The sequence below is a fragment of the Hypanus sabinus genome, chromosome 15, assembly GCF_030144855.1.
Source record: "Hypanus sabinus isolate sHypSab1 chromosome 15, sHypSab1.hap1, whole genome shotgun sequence".
Classification (NCBI taxonomy): Eukaryota; Metazoa; Chordata; class Chondrichthyes; order Myliobatiformes; family Dasyatidae; genus Hypanus; species Hypanus sabinus.
The window spans coordinates 36,952,973-36,968,694 of NC_082720.1; the positions used below are offsets into that span (position 1 = coordinate 36,952,973).

General features: G+C 35.7%; 1 long non-coding RNA gene across 1 annotated transcript in view; it reads right to left on the reverse strand.

Annotated features, from left to right (window-relative positions):
- Nucleotides 1–2,897, reverse strand: part of LOC132405428 (uncharacterized) — a 43,697-nt gene extending 40,800 nt beyond the window's left edge. The window contains exons 1-2 of the long non-coding RNA XR_009515865.1: nucleotides 2,850–2,897; nucleotides 2,672–2,759 (exon numbers count right to left, since the gene is read on the reverse strand). This is a non-coding gene — a long non-coding RNA (uncharacterized LOC132405428). The remainder of the gene's footprint in view (nucleotides 1–2,671; nucleotides 2,760–2,849) is intronic.
- Between the last annotated feature and the right edge of the window lie 12,825 nt (nucleotides 2,898–15,722).

Sequence of the window (15,722 nt, forward strand, 5' to 3'; positions counted from 1 at the left end):
AGCACTCTGGTTCTATTTTACTTTGAACTGTTTATAAATTTGATTTTATATACTTTAAATGTAAAATTAACTTTCTTTAGTTTTGTGTATAATCAAAAACAAATTACACATTCATTGCTACTTTAGATGAGTTAGGTTGCAGATACATAGACTGACAACTTTCCCTGTGGGCTGGAGGAGGCAATGATAAGACTTTGCCAGGACTGAAATGTTCAGCGATCTGCAGTCAGTAGTTTTGGGCTGGTGGCAAAGGAGAAATGACTGGCATGAACATTTTAGCAGGGATTTCAAACAGATAATAGTACAGTCATCTTTGAGCTGATAGGATAGAAACCCAATTTATCTCAATTTCTCCTTGTTTTAACATAGTTCTTGAGAAAGTTTATTTCACTTTAATGTTGCATAGAAAGGCACAGTTGTAAGGAAATATTTCACTTGTCCTTTCTGTAAGTTAGTTGCATGCTAAGTATTGTTACCAGATAGATTTAATAGATGTATATATACTTAATGTAGCTCATTTTTTTCCCTCTCTATATTTATCATATATTTCTTCGTAATGCTGCCATAAAGTTAACAAATTTCATGACATATGCCAGGGATACTAAATATGATTCTGATGAGAGATCAGAAAATGAAACTTAAATCATACCTGAATATCTTCCAGTAATTAATGAACTAAATGGCATGTTACCTTTTAACATAAAAGGATTGTGGTATAGAGTTAAGAATTCTCATGGCAATTATGTAGAACTCTGGTGAGAACATACACATGGTACTGTGTACAAATATATTTTCCTCACCTGAGGAAACACAATCTTGTCCTAGAATGAGAACACTGAAGGTTGACAAGACAGGTTCCTGAAATATGAGATTGAGTGGATGAAGTCTTTATTCCTTAGAGTTCAGAAAAATAAGGGTGTTCTTATATGAAAACACCATTCTTAAGAAGCTTGACCACATAAACACTCAAAGGTTGTTTTCCCTGGCTCGGGGAGTCTAGGATCAGTGTCTTAGAATTAAAAGAAAATACAAGGAGAAATCTTTTCATTCAAAATGTCTTGAATCTTTAAAACTTCCTTACTCAAAAGGATGTTAATGTTGTGAATTTATATGTATTCAATGGAGAGAGAGTTAACATTTTGTAAATAAAGGGGATCATTGAATGTTGGACATTGAAGAGGTAAGACTGAATTAGCTGATCAGTTAGGCAATGGAGAAGTAGGCCTGAATGTTCTGTTATTGGACTTGTTTCTTAAGCTCACATATCTTGATATATTCCATTTTGAACAAATGAGTCGTTCTAAATTTTGCTTTCCAAAAAAGCTAATATTCTGATGCTGTTGTAAGTTCTACCTAATGTTCCATCTGAACAAGTATATAGTTAGTCAAAAAACAAGCGCTACCATTTGGATTTGAGGTGAAAAGCATCCCTTTGTTAATACAGCCTTAACTGCAAGTATTAAACATTTAATCTCCATAGCCATTATCCATCTGTACTGGCTTGGCATATTTGAGGCAAGATTGGTATAACAAAGGCAACAGAAGAATGAACAACTTGGTTACAAAGGATTAGGTAGCCAGAACTAGATTTAGTCTGGATAGTTTTGTTGCTTAATTTAAGTGATTAAATTTAACTCAAATGCTAACAGTAAAAAGATAGTAGTTATTCAGTTTGCAAATAGACATATGGCCAGTACATAATCATTACGATCTTCAATCTGGAAGTGCATGTTCAGTATATTCAGTAATCTACACCTTCATGAGCTCACTAATCTTAGAAAATCAATTCACTGTTTAGTTAAGGATACCCATGTTCAGATATTCTACCAGTCTGTATGCTTGGAGATGTTCGCAAACAGGGCTTATTTTGCTTCCATTTGATTTCAATATAATTTAAATATTGGCAATAAATGCATTTGCTTTTAAAGGATCAGCTGGCATGTATCTATTAAGGTATCACAGATATTAAACAATTTGTTTTTCACTGACATAGGAAAGTAAGCTAAATGGCTTTACTGATATTCAGAAATTGTTTCTGCAGACAGCTGGAAGCATCTGGAATTAGTGTTCTGTTCCAGACACAACCACCCCAGTGTTTTCCATTCTTTGTTAGCATAAAAGTTAGCAATAATCATCCAGTCTATTTCAGCTAAAATGTTGCTTTACCACATTTCAGGCACTTTTCATGTCAACCTATACACTATCACAGAGCTTGATGTAGGTTTAAATCTAAATCTCTCTCGTATCATAACATAAAATTGTGCAATAAAGTGTACAATAGACTGCCTGGGTAGGTTTAGAAAAGCAATTCTGCTTTGTGTAAGTGATGCATAAAACAGATGGGAATCATCAGAGAGAATTTTTTTTTTTTTTGCAGTTCTCAAGTGCAAAACCAGAGGAAAATATGACTCTATATTGGCTTGGAACAAAAACTGCAATAAAAGCTTGTGGGTATGTGAAATTTGAAAAGGACGGAGTTATATTGCTGTAGACTTATTGTAAGATTGCATCAACCCAAAGAAGCAGGAAAATAAAACCTCTATTTTTTTACATAATCAGTTCAGAAAAGTAGTTTAAAATTCTTGATGCAATTTGCATATCTTTTAAGCTTTAATAATTAAAGTTTAAATTTCCTTTCACGAGAACAGATACAAGCATTAACGGTACGTACCTCTTGCAGTTGCTCCATTCTGGAATCACACCTGTTGGAGCTGTTGATAGAGGCTGAACTTCTCTCTTCCTGAATATAAATACGGTTGCTGAAAACCAAACAACACAAGAAATTTCTAGTTGTGGGCCTTTTGAATAGTTTTCTGTGCTGCTTCCTTTGGAAAACCCTTTTCTATTACCTTATATGAACTGAAAAGGAGTTAATACTGCTACATGCCACAACTGACAGAGCACTGAATGAATTCTATTGGTTGCACTAAGTCATATGTACCCTGCTGTGACCTGTGGCCGTTGAGCACAGGACTTCTTTTACCCACTAAGGAAGCCGTGTTTGGCAATTTTCATGTTTCTTCTAAATTTGGAGTTTTTGACGATATCGTAGGCTTGGCTTGAGACTCTCCTCATCCATGTGGAAATCATTAAAATTGAGAGACTCTGTAACTAGCGCCAGCTTTATGCCTGGGAACATGAGTGAACTGCCTGAGAGATTGTTTATAACAACTAACTTCCTCCATCTCCCTGTGGACAATCTCTGCATCTCGAGATTATAGCCACAAAAAGGGAAAGCAGACTGACAAGCTTTAAATTACTCAAGTACATAGAATTCCAGTTTGCTTTGGAATCTTAGACAGTTCAAATAGTTCTTTTCTTGTTACAATACCTTCTCATTGTATATACATAAAACTTTATTTGTGCAACATACATACAAGGAACAGATTTAAACCCACAGATTCTGAAACTGACGTTGTTTGGAAGATGAAGGCAAATCAGAAATCCCTAGCTCTGCTGCATATGTTAGATGCTACAGGAGTGCTATTTTATAATTGAAAGTTTAATGTATACTATGCATAATAGAAAAGCAAAGAAAATCCTTTGAAATCAGCTTTGACAATCTCTTTAAATAGCAATGTCACAAATGTTATTCTCGTGCTTGAGAAAATGTCTGAGAAATGAGTAATTCTGGCTTGCTTTGCGTTTTCATATTTACACATTTTAAAACTGCTGTCCAGATACATGATAGCCTTTAACCTGAACTGAGATCTTGGAAATCTGTCAGATTATTTTATTCCTAATTTTTTTATAGATCTAAAGCTGAGTGTTAAGAACTAAATTTGATAGAGTGGATGGGAAGAGGATGTTGCTTATGGTGGGAGAATCTAAAACCAAAGGCCACAGCCTCAGAATAGAGGGGCATCCATTTAGAAGGGAGATGAGGAGGAATTTCTTTGGTCAAAGAGTGGTGAAGCTGTGGAATTCTTTGTCACGGGCAGCTGTAGAAGCCAAGTCTTATGTATATTTAAGGCAGAGGTTGATGGATTCATGATTAGTCAGGGCATAAAGAGATATGGGGAGAAAGCAGGAGATTAGGGCTGAGAGAAAAATTGGATCAGCCATGATGAAATGGCACAGCAGACTCAATGGGCCGAATGGGCTAATTCTGCTCCTGTATCTTATGGTCTTATTTTGGTCTCAAACTGAAGTAACAAAAATGTGATTCATACAACAATTATCAAATAAAAATTATGTTTTCTAATTGTAAAATAGATTTTCAGCAGAATGCAGAAATAACATTTAATGGGTCATAAGAATCCAATAAAATCCACTGTGCAGAATTTTTAATAAATTACTTTATTCAAAAGTATATTTGCTTTTCTAAAGATGTTAGAAAAAAGAAATAAGCTCAGAAAATGTAGAGTTATGTGTATTAAACTATAATCATAATTTGGTGATCATTTATTGAAGGGAATGGCTGCACGTTTTTCTGAGCATCTGATTTAACCACCCACAGAGATAAAAAGATGGAATTAAATCACTTTTTAGGGAGTCATTTTAGATAGTGTAAAGATAGTCAGTACAAAACCAAACAAAAATTAAATTCACAACCTCTTCCCCTTTATTTATCATTATCAACACATCTAATAACAGCAAAGAGATGTTCATATCATAATCTTTATAAAAATCAATAAATATGGCCCGACAATGTATTCACTCAACAATATGAAGGGCCTCTTCCAATCTTTTTGCCACTTTCAAAGTAAGTTCCTTACTGTTTCCTTCAGCGTAGCAAAATATATTTCCTTTGGCACCGTCCCATTTTATTTTATTTGATACTTAAACACATTTCTTTAAATTTGTTACCTCCCTTTTTACTACATTGATCACGTAGCTGGATTTCAATTTTGTAATATTTCTTATTCATTCATCGTGAGCAGTAGCTCAAGTCAGCGAGCTGTGGAGTTGGGTAGCTTACGGAAATCATCATGCAAACCCAAACAAGGTTTGGAATTGCATCTTGGTTGTTTGGTTAGTTCCTTCTCTGTGATATTTCCTGCTAAAGAGCAAGAGAAGGAAACTTCAAACTGCACTTACCTATCAAAGCGAACATTACCTTAGTTCATAGATGACCAACATTGCATGTTCACTATATATTGAAACATCTTAGGTGCAGATCCCTTGACTAATTGCCTCAACCATATTTATATCACCTCTAATGACCTTTGGTAATTTAATTTCCCTATTATCCAGTGAATTATTGATGCTTCACTTTGTTTCCCTTCTTGTCTCTTAACTAGTGTTACCAAGTGTAAAGGAACTTCCTTCACAATTCATACTTTCCCTGCTTGAGATCAGTTCCATTTCAATTCTACAGCATCCTTTTGCTAAAAATTAGATGGTAAGGATACCTGAGATTATTCAGGATAGGGCTAGCTTAGTGGTTTACAGCAGTAAAATAGTAGATAGCTGTTTGACTGTGTAGGGCATCATTGTCTAATTTGATTTGTTTCTTAATTACCGATCTAGCAATATGATTAGCAATAATTGAACAAATTTCTTATAAGCAGAAAAATTGGCCAACATTTCTCAGTGTCATCCAAGGTATTGAAGTCAATTATAAATGCTCCTTTCTGCAACTGAAATGGGTTTAGTTTATATTGCAGACTGATTCTTAAACTTAACGTAATTCAGTTTCCCAACTGATAATCTGATAATTATGCTGAGTTATCCAGCAACTCTTACAGTCTCTCCTAGAGACTTCAGTCTTTCATCATGCCAGAATTAGCACAAGGCAACTAAACAAAAGTAGATAAAAACACAAAATACTGGCAGAACTCAGCAGGCCAGACAGCATCTATGAGAGGAGGTAGTGAAGACGTTTTGGGCCGAAGCTCTTCATCAGGAGTGAAGTAACATGGGATGGTCGAGGGGGGATGAAGTAGAGAGCTGGGAAGTGATAGGCTGGAGGGAAATGGGCTAGGGGGAAGGTGCAGAATTATGGGAAATAAAAGAGAAAGAAAGGTAGGGCTGGGGAGAGATTATAGTGAGGGGGGATAAAGAGAGAGAAAGAGAACCAGACAAACAAAAGTAGATGTCAGAGTATTCCTAGCATGAGAACATGTAAATACTGTGACTTTGGTAAGGGCTAATGATTTTGATTTTTATTAGAAACTAGTTGAAGATAATCTGCCAAGATTTATTGTAACACTGTCAGTAAACTAAAGGTATTTCATTTGTTTTGCACTTTACTTTTGAATAAAAAGATGGAGCTTGAAATTTGGTTATGACAGAATTTTATATATTGTATTCCTTGGAGATGCTTAATTAGTAATTAAGCTTAGTAATGCTTAGTAATTCCTAGGAGAATTACTACATTCATTTATGATTAATGTTTACCAACTAACACAATTGCAAAACTGGGTGGAGTCAGCATCCAAATATCCTCTTTTCACCTCCAGGATTGGAGTTTGAATGTAGCCCAATACAATGAGATAAAAGGCTATATTTTTGTTTGGATAACAAGCAGAAGAAAATACATATTGGAGCTAATTCTGGATGTGTTGACAGCACAAGCCACAACTTTGAAAACACTCAGTAGAGCAGGCAGGATCTGTGGAAAGGGAAACATGTTGTTTCTCAAGCTTTCATTGGACAGCATTAGAAGCTACAAGTAAGGTGAGAATGGGAAGGAGTAGGATTGAGAATTTTGGATGCATTAGTTGTGATTAGAAAGAGTTGTGTAGGTCAGAAGAGTAAGAAATAAGGGTGAAGTCAGAGAGAGGATTAAGACCTGTTATATGCGTGTGATGGTGGAGAGGATTCAAAGTGAGAATGAAGATCTTTTCCAGGGTCAGGACAAGTTTAACTGCTAAAGGTGGATGAAGGGGTGAGGCAGATTACCTGGTGGCATACTTCAAATATTAAGCCAGGGAAGGGTTGGGGTGACAGTTTTGAAGTGATCTCCAAGGAAGAAAAAAAGTAATGGAAGGACTTATCCTGGAATCCACAGCACCTGGTCACATAGGGACATACAATATGAATACCACAATGAATAGGCCTGAATTCCCTGGTTAAGGGCAGGGTTGCTATTGGAGGCCCACATCACTGATATACCTCAATTTCAGAACAGAATTTTACTAAAGCAATGGCCAGTGGGTTTTATACATCATTTGTCCAGCAGCCATGGACTTAGAGTTACTAGGAAATAAATGCTCTGACCTTAGGATGACCCAAAGCTTTGGGCACACTCATCTGGGCAGCTGCTATTAAACTAGTTTCAAAAAATGGATAGCAGGCTGTCCATTGACCAGTATTTATTTTAAGCCTAAGGGTCCTCAGGCCATCCAGTTCATTGATATCCTTGAGGGAAGGATATATAGAGCTACTACACAGTTTGGTTCACATGTGATCCCAGACTCAGGTACACAGTTACGGTGCTCTTAAATGCCTAAAAAGCCACCAAATTCTAAGACAATTAAGGATGGATAATAGATGACCCAACACCCATCTATGAATTAACCAGCAGCTAACTGAGCTGCTACATTGATTTTAATTGAAAGAAAGCTCATTTAAATGTGTTAAAAAAAACAATTGGACAAGATAATGTCCTTTATACCCTTCAATTCCTGTTCCTAACTTATTTATATTTTAAACATATTTGGAAACTTAGCATACAATAAATGTTTAAACACATTTTGATAAAACACACATAATGCCTTTGAAGTACCATGATGTAAGAACATATCTGGAGCAAAGTGGTTCAAAGTTTCTCTCTGTATAACAGTGCAAAGATGTTATGGTTTATGTCATGGATTCATTTGATTTGATGAATCTGAGTTCTATAAGAACTGGAAATTGTAATCATTAGGCACTGAAATATGGATATTAACATTAAAATATCTAATGACTATTTCTAGTTAGTTTCTGATGACTATATTTGTGGGATTTTAAGTTAATATAAATGGTTTAACATCTTAAAAACACTTCATTAATTGGTCAAGGTTCCAGCTGTGTGACTTCATCTCTGTGCTACAAAATTCAAACAGTTAGTGTAAGTCACAAGTTGACACTTTTATGTTCATGGTATTGGGTGAGCTGGTCTATTGACAAATGACAATGAGTTTATTGGAACATGCAGTATTTTTTATTTCCAATGAGAATTATTCTTCCAATCCAATTGCAAAAGCAGAGAATATAGAGAAATCATTGTCATGCCTGTAAAATCTCACAATGAATGTGCCATTCTAGCATGCATCCAAGACCTCTTGTGGATATTTGTCATGGTTGTAGGGAGATGGAGAATTTGAAAGCATTTAAAATTTGTTTTGCCTAACTTGGCCATCTTTCACATAATTTCCCATTTTACCAAAAATGTTCAAAATCTCATAATTTACTGCATTCTTAAAATACCTGTTTTTCTAATGTATTGTAAAAAAAATCACAGAGTAGGTCGTAAAGAATTATGATATGCATTTTAAACAAATTTTGGAAGCTGGGGTTTGAGACAAAATGGAATGTTTCTGTAGCTCAGACTTTAAGTTCCATACCCATTGCATCTTTAACAATTTGTTATACTGGTTAACTAATCTTTAAAATCCAGTTTTTTTGTTATGCTCTTTAACAAATGCCTTCACAATGAGCAACAACGGCTTCCACTTGTTTAACATTCTCAACACAGTAAAACATCTAAAGCAGGGGTTCCCAGTCTCGAGTCCGTGGACCCCATGCTTAATGGTACCAGTCCATGGTTGGGAACCCTTGATCTAAGGGCTCCTCACAAGAATGATGTCTGAAGATGAGTTTGAAGTAGGGGAGAGGAGAGTGGGATAGGATAGTTCAGAATGGATTTATGTATTACTTGCATCTGAACAATAATGATGGGTCTTTTTTCCCATCATGCCTACATCTTCCTAAGGACTGAGTATCAAATTAGTCCTAATTGCCTTTTCTTGTGGCAGTCCAAGTGCCTTTCTTAGAACACATGAATTGTGCTTTTGAATGTTAGTTTTCAGGTTTCCATTTGATTAAAAACTCATTATACCATTAATTTATTTGTATCCTAAATCTATGCCCCTTAAAAGATACATTCTCTCAAACTACTTTTCCAAAATTACAACTTTGAATATTTCATGAATTTTTCTTTCAATACATTTTGGAAAACTATATGAGTTATTCTAGTTTCTTAACATAACTGATGTCTTTTTATTCTGTAATCACTTTTGGAAGGACTTAGGAACAGACTTACCAGGACTTTGACACTATTACTGCATCAGTTGCAGTAGGTTCAATGTCTTACTTTCACTGTTAGCTTACGTAAATAATTGTGTGACAGCATAAGGGATCTGAACCATCATTGAAAGGTAGGTACATATGCACCTGAGGTTATTAAACAATATTATTTCCTTAATTTTGTACATAAAAGCATACTTTTATTCTGGATTGAATTTAAAACTGAAACTTATTTAGGACAGAATTATAATTAAAAGCCACAATCATAACAGAGTAAATAAAATTTTAATTTTGTTTTCAATGGATTTCTCTTGCACGAGAGAAAATATCCAAGGTGAAGTTACCCTCATTATACATTTTCTATAAAAAGACAAAATAAAAAGCTACAGCGTTGCAGTGTGCTTTGTTAACATCTTATTATAAGAATTCAGTTTGTGTGAACTCTTTTGAGAAATTTATGAAATAATCCACATAAATTCAAGTACCCCTCTGATTTGACATTAACCCATTTAAGCTTAAGAAATTTGGGTGAAGAGATAACAATTAACACTAAAATATTCTGTACAATATCTTCCTTCAAGATGTCATTCTTCAACAGGAATAGCGATAGGAAAATAGATTTTAAACAGGAAACAATAGTCATCAGCCTTATCACTTCACCCAGCACTTGAGGGATGTCAAAGCATTTAAGACTAAACAAGTCATTATCATTTATGTAGCTTGCAAGGAAAACAAGCACAACTTAGTTTTAGTTTTCCAAACCTCAAGAAAGGATCTTTGGATTGAAAATTATTTCTCTATTTTTTGAGTTCTGCCATCAAAATTTGTCCTTGCCTTTCCAAGTTACCTTATAGAGGGAATAATCCTATTATTCCCATTCTGTTCTTTATTTCTCAATACTCCTGCAACACAGCCTCTCTCATAATTGCTCATCAACTCCCCTTTGATTCTTTTAACCTACATGAAGGAGTAGTTTACAGTAGCTAGTTGACCTACCAGCGTGCCTTTGGGACGTGGGATGAAATCAAATCACTTGGAGAAAAACCATATGGTCATACAGAGAATATGCACATTTCGCATGGACTCCATTGCAGGGCAAGTAGAAACTCCGTTTCCAGGAGCTGTAAGGCAGCTTCACTAAGTTCTGTGCCATTACTGCCCAAAGTACATTTTCAGATTACTGTCACTTAGCTTTTCCTGTCTTCCACCTCTCACAGATTTTTTCTTCTGCTGTCACCACACCCGTCCCACTATCTGAAGTCAGAATGTCAGGTTGAAAGTGGATGGACTGTTGAATTAATTAATTTATTATCCTGAACTCCAGTCTTCCAGTTTATCGACAATTTGGTGAGGTACTATGCACTTTTGTTTTCCCAAAATTGATTTAATTAAGCAATGTTACATACTGAGACAACATCCTGTCGTCAGATTATTTTAACCATTATGTGAATGGCCTGCTAACTGAGAATAACATTTCAAAGATTTCTAATGATACATGGGTCCAGTGTTTGTCACTCATGTTTACTATTTTCTGGAGTTCAGTGACACAGAAATTTGACCTAGATCATTTGCTATTATTAATGACACAAAGCCAATGGGACTACCTTCTGGATTTGGAATATAATATGCAGCTGTTCCATTATTGTGCATTTAGTCAAGTTATGAAGATTGAATTTCTACCCCAAACAGATTAAACTGGATTGTAATTTATTTGCACTCCAGTTGTAATGTTATTTAGTTCCAAAGGCTCTAGGTTGATGTTTCATTATAGCATTTCAGCACATGATCTAGATAAACACTTTAGTCTGTGTCTGATGGGATGCTATTTTTCAGATGAAACATTAAACTTAGGTTTGCGTAGCCCAGTTGGAAGGAGTATAAGTGTTAGACTGGGTTTGCCAGCTTTGACATATGTCTAACATCATTGGCATCCTTGAAGAAAAACAGAATTCTTTTTGGTGTCCAAGTTCATATTTATTTCTGTACTGAAAATATTTAGCTCAGTCCTGTTTGTGTGAATTATATGCCATGCATAACTAAGTATGGTTTAAAATTAATTCTTGATCTATATATCACTCTGAGGATGTGAAGGAAGCTGTTTTTGCTTATTGTAAAGCTCCAAAAACATGAATGCAGTTAACCTAAGCCACAATCAAGGGCAATATTATCTGAGATCCTATGAGCAAGATAAAATGAGTAAAAATATACCAAAATAATAAAATATTAGTTTGACCAATGTATAGTGCAGTGAAGGTTTTGCTTCAAACTATTGAGGAATTATTAAAAATTAAATTAAGCCACTCAGGAAATAATTTCACATGTAATTTAAAATTCAGTTATCAATTTTTGCATGTTTATTAGTGCCTTCTAGTAATAGCACAGTACTCCACTAATTAACCCTTTCCACTTGTGAAATTTGCAAATGTATATATGCTGTTTAATATAAATAGTGAATAATTAAGCCATCAAGGCTCCAGATAGACAGGGATTTCAATTTACCACTCTGAACACATTTTATAACTTCTCTAAAAGTAAGCTAACTATTCACTATGATTCTACTCCCACACATCTGCATTTTCTAACATTGGTCATTAATTTATTATATGGTACTTTAGATTTCCAAAAGGTCCTCAGTGAATAAATTATATCTACCCATGCCTATCTTCTCTTTTACACTTCAAAACTTTATATTGAATAGTCAACCTAGACTTCCAAAATAATGTTTTTGGTTTCTGTTTTTATTTTTAAATGCTGTTTCCATTATATTTTTTCTTTCCTATACTTACCTAAAGTGAACTACAGTTTTCTAAAAAAGCTATCTTTCTTAAATAATTGTATTAACTCATTTGTCCAAAAGCACAACAGATTTTTCTCTGAAGTGAAATTATGCTTCCGATTTTGTTCCCCAGAAATCTCTGAACTACTTCATGAGGGCTAAGGATTTTATTGTTTAAAATTATTTAATTTGATACTTCATATGCTTTAAGATTAGAGATAAATAATTTAATGATGTGCTAAACAAAATCAAAAAAATACTTACTGCTTCTGCAATTTCACTATCCTGCCTATCCTGATTACCTATTTTTATGAAGAAAGTTTTTGTAGAATTTTTTTTACACTTGTACTATTTTTCCCCTTGATAATTTGACTTCATATTTCATCTCTGCCTCCTTTTTTAAATTTCTCTTCCTCTATTTTCTCATTTTTTGATGACCTTGCTTACCAAGTGCTCGACATATAACATGTTCTGTCCTCTCAACTTCTCTCTTTTGGTTCCTTAATGTATCGATAGTGTTTATTTTTCCAGGACTTCGTTGAATATTGGTTGAAATATCATGAATTGCAATCTACAACATTGTTTGTTGGAACTGTTTACCAGTTTATTTTGTCAATCTTTATTTTAGGTCTCATCAGCTTTTTTTAAACAATTTACTGTCAGTACTGTCCTATGTCTTTCTCATTATCTTAAGTCTTTATATCATAGTCCTGGCTGTCTGAATGTTCCATGGCTTTTACCTCACTAATACTTTACTTTTTCATACTGCATATGCATCTATAGATGTTTTAATTTGGTTTATGGTGACAGAAAGACTGTCAGTCAAAAAGACTCTAAGGGGTAACCTAAATAAAAACAGAAAGTGCTTGAATTACTTGGCAGGTAATCAATGCAGAAATAAAATTACAGGACTGTGATAACAAAACGAGCCTCTTTTGGAATTCTATTAATTTTTAATTTTTGGTACATACTATTAATTTTTGGTACATACTAAACCAACATGTACTCTTTCTAATCTTCTATCAGTTATGAATATACTCCAAGGACTTCATGGATAAAAATTATATGCCTAAAACTGGATTATTTGCATGCCGTGTAACGTGTGCATAACAATAATTTTGTGGCTGTTTGATGATGATGTTTGCAACCATTTCCTAACTTTCATTAGAAAACTAGAAAATTCACTTTGGGACATGATTCACTCAATTATAATTTGCATTGTTGTTAACATCATCGACACATGGGACACTCACTCAAAACACGGAAGCAAAATTGTAAACATGAGGGAATCATGGGCGAATGAAGGGTACTCCTGGGATGTTATGTTATGTTTTATAAAGCAACTTCCCAGCATACACTTCTATTTTCTTATCTATTCATCACAGTGGAGGCAACTCAATGACTCTGCACTGTGCACATGAGGCCATCGCTTGAGGCCATTTGGAGCAAGGGCAAAATTACCATCATCCATACAGTAGGAGGGATCTTTGTGAAATTCTGTTTTCATTAGCCCATGGCCCCAATTCTCTCGTCATCAGGACAGCTGCAACCTCAGCTTCTAGTTCCTCTATTTTGACATTTGCACTGGTCATAGGTTGCACTTCAAAATATGAGAGAATCACATCAAATATTCCTTGATGCTTTGTGATTTTTTCTGATGTTTTGTTTGAACACCTCCCACTTTGATGCAAGCACCAGGTAAAGTAAAAGTGCCATGGGATTTTAACTATTTTTTTGCACTAATTTTTAGGCAATGATGTACGAGATAACGTGATTACCTTTGAACAAGCTGTGGTTTAAAAATGGAAGGTAGAAACACTCAGTGGCCACTTTATTAGATACCTAATGTACCTGATACAGTGGCCACTGAGTGGCTGTGGTCTTCTGCTGCTGTAGCTCAACCACTTCAAGGTTTGATGTGTTGTGCATTCAGAGATATTCATCTGCACACTACCGCTGTAATGCATGGTTATCTGAGTTACTGTTCCCTCCTGTCCCTTTCAACCACTCCGGCCATTCTCCTCTCAATTTTCATTAACAAGGTACTTTTGTGCATAGAATTGCTGCTCACCAGATATTGTTCATTTTTACACCATTCTCTGTAAACTCTAGAGATTGCTCCACATGAAAATCCCGAATGATGGGCAGTTTCTGAGATACCTACATCATCTTGTCAGGCACAATCATTTCATGGTCAAAGCCACAGATCAGATTTCTTCCCTATTCTGATGTTTGGTCTAAACAACAACTGAACCCCTTGACCTTGTCTGCATGCTTTTATGCATTGAATTGCTGCCACATGATTGACTGATTAGATATCTGCATTAATGGTGTGTACCTAATAAAGTGGCCACTGGGTATACATTTTGATTTGTTCATACGGATGCCCTGGAAACTGATTCATATTTAGTATTTCTTTATTTATGGTTACAAAAGTGAGGCAGCATGGTAGCGGAGAGGATAGTGCATGGCTTTACCATGTGAGTTTCCTCCAGGTGCTCCTGTTTCTACACATATTCCAAAGGCATATGGTTTAGCATTAGTAAGTTGTGGGCTTGCTATATTGGTGCTGGAATATTGGCACAGAGCACCCACTCCCCGCTGAACATCGACGGCTCCTCGGTAGAGATCTTTAAGAGCACCAAATTTCTTGCAGTTCACCTGGTGCAGAATCTCACCTGGTCCCTCAACACCAGCCCCTTGGCAAAGAAAGCCCAGCAGTGTCTCTACTTTCTGCGAAGGTTGAGGAGAGTCCATCTCCCACCCCCCATCCTCATCACATTCTACAGAGGTTGTATCGAGAGCATCCTGAGCAGCTGCATCACTGCCTGGTTCAGAAATTGCACCATCTCTGATCGCAAGACCCTGCAGTGGATAGTGAGGTCAGCTGAGAAAATCATTGGGGTCTCTCTTACCACCATTATGGACATTTGCACTACACACTGCATCCACAAAGCAAGCAGCATTTTGAAGGACCCCACGCACCCCTCATACAATCTCTTCTCCCTCCTGCCATCTAGGAAAAGGCACTGAAGCATTCGGGCTCTCATGACCAGACTATATAACAGTTTCTTTCCCCAAGCTATCAGACTCCTCAATACCCAGAGCCTGGACTGACAACTTACTGCCCTATTGTCTGTTTATTATTTATTGTAACGCCTGCACTGTTTTGTGTACTTTATGCAGTCCTGGGCAGGTCTGTAATTTAGTGTAGTTTTTTATTTCTGTGTTGATTTTTAAGTAGTTCAGTCTAGTTTTTGTACTGTGTCATGTAACACCATGGTCCTGAAAAACATTGTCTTGATTGTACTATGTATTGTACCAGCAATTATGGTCAAAATGGCTATAAAAAGTGACTTGACTTGACTTGCAAGTGTGGGCTGCCCAGCACAATGCTCGCTGATTTGATTTGATGCAGGTGTCATATTTCATTGCATGTTTTGATGTATGCGACAAATAAATCAAATCTTATCTTTAATCTTTAAACTTCACTTTAAAGTGTTGTTGGAACTTGAGGACTGAGTTATTGGGAAAGGTTGAATAGGTTAAGACTTTATTCTCTGGACCATAGGAGAATGAAGGCAGATTTGATAGAGGTGCACAAAATTACGAGGGGTATAGATAGGGTACAAGCAAGCAGGTTTTTCTGAGTGAGACTAGAAGCAGAGGTTATGGGTTAAGGGGAGAAGTGAAATGTTCAAGCGAAACATGAGGAGAAATTCTTCATTCAGAAGGTGGAACAAGCTGCCAGTGGAAATGGGGTCATGGATTA